The sequence below is a fragment of the Pristiophorus japonicus genome, chromosome 12 (genome assembly GCF_044704955.1).
Source record: "Pristiophorus japonicus isolate sPriJap1 chromosome 12, sPriJap1.hap1, whole genome shotgun sequence".
In the NCBI taxonomy this organism is placed as follows: domain Eukaryota; kingdom Metazoa; phylum Chordata; class Chondrichthyes; family Pristiophoridae; genus Pristiophorus; species Pristiophorus japonicus.
The window spans coordinates 165,351,226-165,359,720 of record NC_091988.1 but is presented as its reverse complement, the minus strand read 5'-3'; the positions used below and the strand labels follow the sequence as shown (position 1 = coordinate 165,359,720).

The following is an 8,495-nucleotide window of genomic DNA, read 5'->3' as shown; positions in this document are numbered from 1 at the left end:
CCCCCCATATCTCTCTCTACCACCCCCATCTCTTGCTCTCTCTCCACCCCCCCATATCTCTCTCTTCCCCCTCCCGTGTCTCTCTCTCCCCCCCATGTCTCTCTTCCCCTCCTCCATGTCTCTCTCTTCCCCTCCCCCATGTCTCTCTCTTCCCCTCCCCCATGTCTCTCTCTTCCCCTCCCCCATGTCTCTCTATCTCTCCCCCTCCCCCGTGTCTCTCTATCTCTCCACCCCCCCCGTATCTCTCTATCTCTCCACCCCCCGTGTCTCTCTCTCTCCCCCCCTACCCCGTGTCTCTCTCTCTCTCTCACCTCCCACCTATGTGTCTCTCTTTCCTGTCTCTCTCTTTCTCTCCACTCCCCTGCCCTGTGTCTCTCTCTCTCCCCTGCCCTGTGTCTCTCTCTCTCTCCCACCCGCCCGGTGTCTCTCTCTCCCCCACTCCGTGTCTCTCTTCTCCCCCATGTCTCTCTTCTCCTCCGTGTCTCTCTATCTCCCCCCCGCCCCCCATGTCTCTCTCCCTACTGTCTCTCTCCCTATCTCTCCTCCCACCTGTGTGTCTCTCTCTCCCCCGCCCGACACCCTCTTTCCCCCCGCCCGCTGTCTCTCTCCCTATCTCTCCTCCCACCTGTGTGTCTCTCTCTCCCCCGCCCGACACCCTCTTTCCCCCCGCCCGCTGTCTCTCTCCCTGCCAGCCACAGGCTCAGAGGAACAACGTGGCCAATTGCAGGCACCCACTTCCGGTTCCGATTCCGGTTTCGGGCGGGAGGCATCGGGGATGGAGTCTAGAGGACGCAGGTGCAGAAGGACCGAAAAAGGAGAGTATAAATAGTTACTGTAAAATTATGAGGGGCCTAGATAGAGTGGATAGGATGGACCTAATTTCTTTAGCAGACGGGTCAACAACCAGGGGGCATAGAATAAAGTAATTGGTAGGAAGTTTAGAAAGGATTTGAGGGGAAATCTCTTCACCCAGAGTATTGTGGGGGTCTGGAACTCACTGCCTAAAAGGGTGGTAGAGGCAGAAACCCTCAACACATTTAAAAAGTACTTGGATGTGCACTTGATGTGCTACGGACCAAGAGCTGGAAAGTGGGATTAGGCTGGATAGCTCTTTGTTGGCTGGTGTGGACACAATTGGCCGAAATGGCCTCGTTCCTTGCTGTAAATTTGTATGATTCTATGGGTCCAAGTTTCGGGTAGAGTTGCTCCTAGTTTTTTGGAGTAACTAGTTTAGTTTGGAGTATGTTAGAAATTGCAATTCTCGGATATTAGTTTGCTCCAGTTCTTGTGAGTTAGTTTAGGTTGGCTTTAGGTAAAGTATTTTTTTTTCAAAAGGGGTGTGTCCAGCCACTCAGGCCTGTTTTGCAAGTTTCAGCAGTGAAAACTTACTACAAACTAACTTAGGATGGAATAAGTGTCCACTTTTGTAAGTTCTGAAAAACCTTACCTAGAGTTAAGTTTTTTTTGTGAAATTCGTAGCCAATCGTTCCAATTCTTTGTCAAATCACAAACGCCAGAGGTCACCTTGCACACGCCAAGGATCACTCTGCGCCAATGCTCTTAGCCAAAAGGCCTAGAGCCACTGCACCGTTCCTGGAAGTACTGCAATACCAGGTTCGTGCCATGGAGGTGGATGGGTCAGGTCCCCCACACACCTCTGTGGAGGTGGATGGGTCAAGCCACCCCACCCACCTCCTGTTTCCAAAAAAGCAAGCATATACCTTCCTGATCCAGGGAGAACCACCCGGAGGTCATGGTGGCTACTCCCCTGTCAGGTCAGTTACGCATGATCTTAGCCAAAAGGCCGAGAAGCTAGAGTTAAGTTTAGTGCAGGCACAGCCAGAGACGGGGGAGGGAGGGGGGTGGAGGGGGGTGGGGGGGGTTGCCATGGGAAGCATTAAACACAAAGGACACATCAATATCACAATGGTAGGGGGGAAGGGAAGTTAGAGGATTTTCCATAAACACCTTCACAACAACATTAAAGAAGCAAAATACATTTAAAGCAGTAAGCACAAAACAAAGCAGTACATTTACAAAGCACAAAAAGTAATAAGCAATTAATTAATGAAAAATAGAAGGAACCCTGCACCTAAAGCACCAAGACCAAAGTAATAAGCAACCAATCAATAAAAAATAAAAAAAATAGAAGTCCTATCTTTATGTGAAGGGAAGGCGTTTCTGTCAGTGTCTCTGTCAGTGTCTCTCTCTCTCTCTGTGTCTGACAGTGAGGGGTGGGGGGTGTGTGGGGGCGTTGGGGGGGGGGGGTGGTAGGGTGTGTGTGGGGGTGTGTGGTGGGGGGGTGTGGGTATGTGTGTGTGTGGGGGTGTGTGGGGGGTGTGTGTGTGGGGGTGGGGGTCTGTGGGGGTGTGTGTATGTGGGGGGGTGGGGGGGTGAGTGTGGGGGGGCTGTGGGGGGGTGTGGTGGGGGTGTGTGGGATGGGGGGGTGTGGTGGGGGTGTGTGGGGTGGGGGGTGTGTGGGGTGGGGGGGTGTGTGGGGTGGGGGGTGTGTGGGGTGGGGGGTGTGTGTGTGGGGGTGGGGGGGGTGTGGGGCTGAACGCAGGGGGGTGTGGAGGGGGGATGGGGCTGAATGCGGGGGGGTTGTGGGGGGTTGAACGCGTGGGGGGGGGTGGTGTGGGGAGCTGAACCAGGCGTTGGGAGGCTGGACAGAGGCACCCCTGCTCTCTCCTCTGGCCCTTCGATCATTTCGAGTGCCCCCCAACCCATGCTCCTCCATCCCTTGCCTCACTCCTCCATCCCTTGCCTCGCTCCTCCATCCCTTGCCTCGCTCCTCCATCCCTTCCCATGTTTCTTCCCCACCGCTCATCACCCCATGTTTATCCCCCACCATCATCTCCCCAGTGCCCCCTTTCCATGCTCCTCCATCCCTCCCCGGTACCCACACTATTCTGAAACAGACTGGGGAAAAATGCCCTGCTGAGCCATTGCGCAGGCGCGCATGTTGCAATGTACACGCGCAAAGAAGCCGGCTGTGAAAGACACGCAGGGGCTTAGCCCCGCCCCCCTGCAGACTGCGATAGGCTTGCTCCGCCCCAGGGAGACTACGCTATGTCACGCCACGCTCCAGGAGGACCGGAGAATTGCTCAAGAAGATTCCATCGCACCTTCAAGCCCAGGCAGGTCACGTCAGTCTCGGAGGTGCGCCGTTTTTGCCAGAACCGGAAACTTGGGCCCTATGATTCTACACAAAGTTGTTGTACATTGCATTTTCTATTGGGATTCTGTTGAACAATTCTAGGATTAGTTAATGATTTGTATAAGTACTTGATCAAATTCATAAAACAATTTGACAAAACAATCCATTTTTAACACCGTTGTGTATATAATCCAATTAACTGCTAAAAGTTTGTTTTCATTAAGGTAACTGCCCTGTAGAGAAGGTGCTAAAATGTGCATTTATCACATGTTTTAAGTATTATATATGTTCCAGATTATAATGTTGGACTAGAGAGACAGGAATGAGAATTCAAATATCTTCTAATGTTAGAATAGCTTTTCAGTTGTAAAAGTGGCTTTAAAGTTCTGAGAATTCTAACATCCTTTCCATCATCGTAAATATTGTAAAACTACTTGACCTTAGCTCTCCTGTTGTTTTATAATTATCTATTCTTAATGTGAAGAATATTGCAGAGGATTAGTGAGAGATGTGGCATCCGGTATATTCATAGAATTAATACTCACGAGCAGATTTTTCTCTTACTATACTTGGCATAAAGGATTCTCTAGGCACAAGTGCATAGAGGGAAATCAGGCAGGAAAATTGAATGCCCACCCAATGTTCCTCTATGTGTAGCACCTTTATGCTGTTAGACATAGCCAAGTTAAGGCTATCTCTAGTCACTTTAATAATCAGGATCGACTGTAAACCAATATGGTGGGTATATTGTGTTTAATCAGAGTTTAAGACGGAATATAACACATTAGTTATATAGCAAAAACATACAACCATGACAAGTAGCTGATACCAATCCGATTGGGCAAACAGTTGACACACATGAGCAGTTCTCTGGCTTTCAGTCTCTTTCTCTTTATCTAGATCTTCCTTCGGTAAAGCATGGGGTCGCTCAAAGAGCGTTCGATCAGCCAACTTCTGTTTTGCTCTCCCCTCACACCATTTGTGAGGACATCCTTGACGAGGCTACTTTTATTCTATTTTTAGGGGTAGGCCTGGAAAGAAATATTGACAAGACCTTTTAACCTATAGAGGTTCCCTTAAAAACTCAATACCTAATGGGGCTTCTAATTCCTTGTCTTGATTCTTTTGTTAAAGTCCACCCTAAAGATGTCTCATGATTTTGGCCACATGTTTTTCTTTGTTTATACTTTCCCAGGGTTTCTTCCTTTGAAAGTCATGTCTTATCTCGGTTGTCCCTATCCTCTCTTTGATCTCATGAGGCCAAACCAGAAAACTGCTCGCTTCAGAGTGTTACCTCATTTATGATGTAGCAGATGTTTAACATATTGTCTTAAAGATACATAAACAAAGTTGAAGTCTTAATTTGAAAACAAGAAATGGTTGTCATAGTGCAGAATGCTATAACATCTCAGCAGGGTACCAAAACATTAGCATTTCTAAGTATCTAATACCAGTTCAAAACAATAATTAAACACAGCGTTCTTCATGTCAGTTTTATACATTTTGAACCCTTGATTTCTAATAATGCCAAGCACAATAATCTGTCCACAGTCTCTTAAACACAATGGGTTCCAGTGAGTTGATTGTTATTGACACAAGTTTCACCTGAGTGATAGAATGGCTGATCACAGCTGAAGTAGCCTCTTCAATTCCATGGTTGGTGGAATCCTTGTGCAACTTTAATTACTTGTCTGAAGAAAGTCTTAAATGTCAAGTGCAGCTGGGGAGTTTCAAGTAGTATTTCATAAAGTTGAAATATTAATCCAGCGGCTAAAAAATGACCAATCATATCCATAAAATGCATTTAATTACATAACTTACTATTATGCTGACTACAATGCGATTTGCTAAATTGATTTTCATTTATTGTGAAAATTAGATGAAGCTTCAGAGCTATAGTTCAGGAAAGCACTAATGATAAAATATGTAGAAGAGATAAGGTACTTCATTATGGTAGTTAGGTGATTTCATGTTTGAGTTTTAAAAGCCTGAATACTGTAGGAGAAAAGAAAGATTAATGGAGATAAGGAATTCCACAAATTATAGGTCCTGGGAATGGATATGTTAGAGTAGGAGACTGACTGATGACTATTGAAAGCCAGGGATGCAGTGCAATGGGGTTGCGCTCAGCAAAATTACATTAGCTGATCTTGCCAAACTTCTCAAGGTCATCTTTATTTGTGCATGGCAACTTCCTGGCCTAGCTTGCATCTGCCAGTGGGAGCTTGTAATCAATAGGGCCAGGAAATATCATCTAGCTGCAGCCCCGAAAGGCTGATCAGATAAGAAAGAAAGATAGCAGAGCACTTTCATTCTTGGAGCACACAAGAACTGCCTAGTACAACCACAAAAGCCTCACACCACCGCATCTCTTATTTCACCTCGCCCATGTCATTTGGCACACGTGCCTCAACTGCTAGCCATAGCCTCATTCATTCTGTCTTCTTGCAGAATAAATTGGCATACAATGTCCACCAAAGGCAGGCCAGCGGTGGGGGTGTCCCCATCTTGAGCTCCCTCACACTCTTTGAGGAGAAGGCCATGCAGCTCTTCAGTTCTCACACAGCTATTGCTTTGGCAGATGGAGAGGTCTGCTGTACCTTGCCAGGTTAGTAACTGAGAACCTGTGCTGTGGCCCTGGCAGTCATCTGAAGCACCATTCACACCCAACTTCTACCCCTTTCTCTGTCTCCTTAATCCTGCGGGATAATTCTCACCCATTCTTAGCTTCTGTGCCATCCTTCCCTTCAGATCCACCACAGCAACGAGGGACATGGCTACAGGAAGATGATGGTGAAGAAGACCTGGAGAGTTTTGTTCTCCCTAATAGCGTATGGCAACGATAATGATGGGGAGGATGAGGGCCAGCCCACTCACTATTTTCAGCTCCTGCATGCTCTGTGCCAACCCCCTGCAACTTACCACCTGTAGCATGTGCATCCTTTCTCTCAGGCACCATGCACCTATGGCTTTGGAGAACTCATGGGTACTCACCCAAAGAACAACATAACCATGTGCAGTCTCTGAGGACAATCTCCCCAAGATGTGTGGTAACTGACAGGTGTGACTGTCAAACCTACAGCTTTCTTTTCTGGCAACATTGCAAAGGTTTTGCCTCCCTTGCAGGCACCAGTGCAGCAAATGCCAGCTGCATTGAAATCTGCAGCAGAACCCCAGCTAAGAAGCAGCCAAGGATGAGTTTGTGCCTTGACTTCATGGAAGCACAGACTACAGCACTGGAGGCAACGGTGGGGAGGGTGGGGTGGGGGAGGGGGGCGGGAGGGTGCAGATTGGAGTGCAGAATGAATTGCAACTTCCAGGCCATGGTGACTGCTGTGTCTCAGGGCTTTCAGAATCTCACAGCTGCCATTCGACCAGTAATATCACTGATCATTGGGGCCACGGATCCAGTGTCCAGTAGAATGGTGCTCTCTGGAGTCCATCTGCCTCATACATGAGAGGTAGGACTAGCCTGCTCCAGAGATGCAGCCAGAAGTGGTTCCATACTACGAGCCAGCTGCCATGAGTTGAGGGCCACCTCAGTCTTATGACCCTTCTGTACAAAATACAGAGCCTCCATTTCCCACGATGCTGGCTCTCAGATGGTAGTTAGAAAGAGCACTAGAATAGGAAATAGGAAGGCACCCAAGGGAAACGTAGCATTAGGAAAGAGTAGGGTAACTTTATTCTCAATTGGCCACCGCGGTGGATGAGGGGAGGCAAAAACACGTTGAAGAACTTTGGGGAGGAAAGGGAGGTTGGAACTGGGGTGATAGTTTGCAAGGGCGGAGGGGTCAAGGGTTATTTTTTGAGGAGAGGGGTGATGACAGCAGATTTGGAGAGGGGAACAATACCATTAATAATAGGAGCCAGGAAGGAAAGTTGGGTTGTCAGCAATTTAATAGGAAGTCGGTGTCATTGACAAAGGGGAGACAGGAGAGAAATTAGAGAAATATGCAAATTTATAGTTAGGGTAGGGACAAAACGGAGAGGAAGCAAGGTGTGGTGGGCTCGGGAAAGGGAGGCAATTGAAAGCAGAAGCAGTTGGATGGATTTTAGAGAAAGAGAAACATAGAAAATAAGAACTGGGGCGATAGTTTGCAAGGGCGGAGGGGTCAAGGGTTATTTTTTGAGAAGAGGGGTGATGACAGCAGATTTGGAGAGGGGAACAATCCTGCATCACCATTCAATAAGATGATGGCTGATCATGCACCTCAGTACTCCTTTCCTGCTTTCCCTCCATACGCCTTAATCCCTTTAGCCGTAAGGGCCATTTCTAACTCCCTCTTGAATATATCCAATGAACTGGCATCAACAACTCTCTGCGGTAGAGAATTCCACAGGTTAACAACTCTCTGAGTGAAGAAGTTTCTCCTCATCTCAGTCCTAAATGGCTTAGCCCTTATCCTTAGACGTTAGAACCTGTGTCCCCTGGTTCTGGACTTCCCCAACATCGGGAACATTCTTCCTGCATCTAAACTGTCCAGTCCCATCAGAATTGTATATGTTTCTATGAGATCCCCTCTCATCCTTCTTAACTCCAGTGAATAAAGGCCCAGATGATCCAGTCTCTCCTCATATGTCAGTCCAACCATCCCAGGAATCAGTCTGGTGAACCTTTGCTGCACTCCTTCAATAGCAAGAACGTCCTTCCTCAGATTAGGAGACCAAAACTGAACACAGTATACCAGGTGAGGTCTCACCAAGACCCTGTATAACTGCAGTAAGACCTCTCTGCTCCTATACTCAAATCCCCTAGCTATGAAGGCCAACGTACCATTTGCCTTCTTCATCGCTTGCTGTACAAGAATGACAACTTTCAATAACTGATGTACCATGACACCCAGGTCTCGTTGCACCTCCCTTTTTCCTAATCTGCCGCCCTTCAGATAATATTCTGCCTTCGTGTTTTTGCCCCCAAGGTGGATAACCTCACATTTATCCACATTATACTGCATCTGCCATGCATTTGCCCACTCACCTAATGTGTCCAAGTCACCCTGCAGCCTCTCAGCGTCCGCCCCACAGCTCATACCACCACCCAGTTTAATGTCATCTGCAAACGTGGAGATATTGCACTCAATTCCTTCATCCAAATCATTAATGTATATTGTAAATAGCTGACGTCCCAGCACTGAGCCCTGTGGCACCCCACTAGTCACTGCCTGCCATTCTGAAAAGGACCCGTTTATCCTGACTCTCTGCTTCCTGTCTGCCAACCAGTTCTCTATCCACATCAGTACATTACCCCCAATACCATGTGCTTTAATTTTGCACACCAATCTCTTGTGTGGAACCTTATCAAAAGCCTTTTGAAAGTCCAAATACACCACATCCA

General features: G+C 47.6%; 1 pseudogene; it reads right to left on the bottom strand.

Annotated features, from left to right (window-relative positions):
- Positions 1 to 1,577: 1,577 nt before the first annotated feature.
- On the bottom strand, positions 1,578 to 1,816 carry LOC139277766 (U2 spliceosomal RNA; annotated as a pseudogene).
- Between the last annotated feature and the right edge of the window lie 6,679 nt (positions 1,817 to 8,495).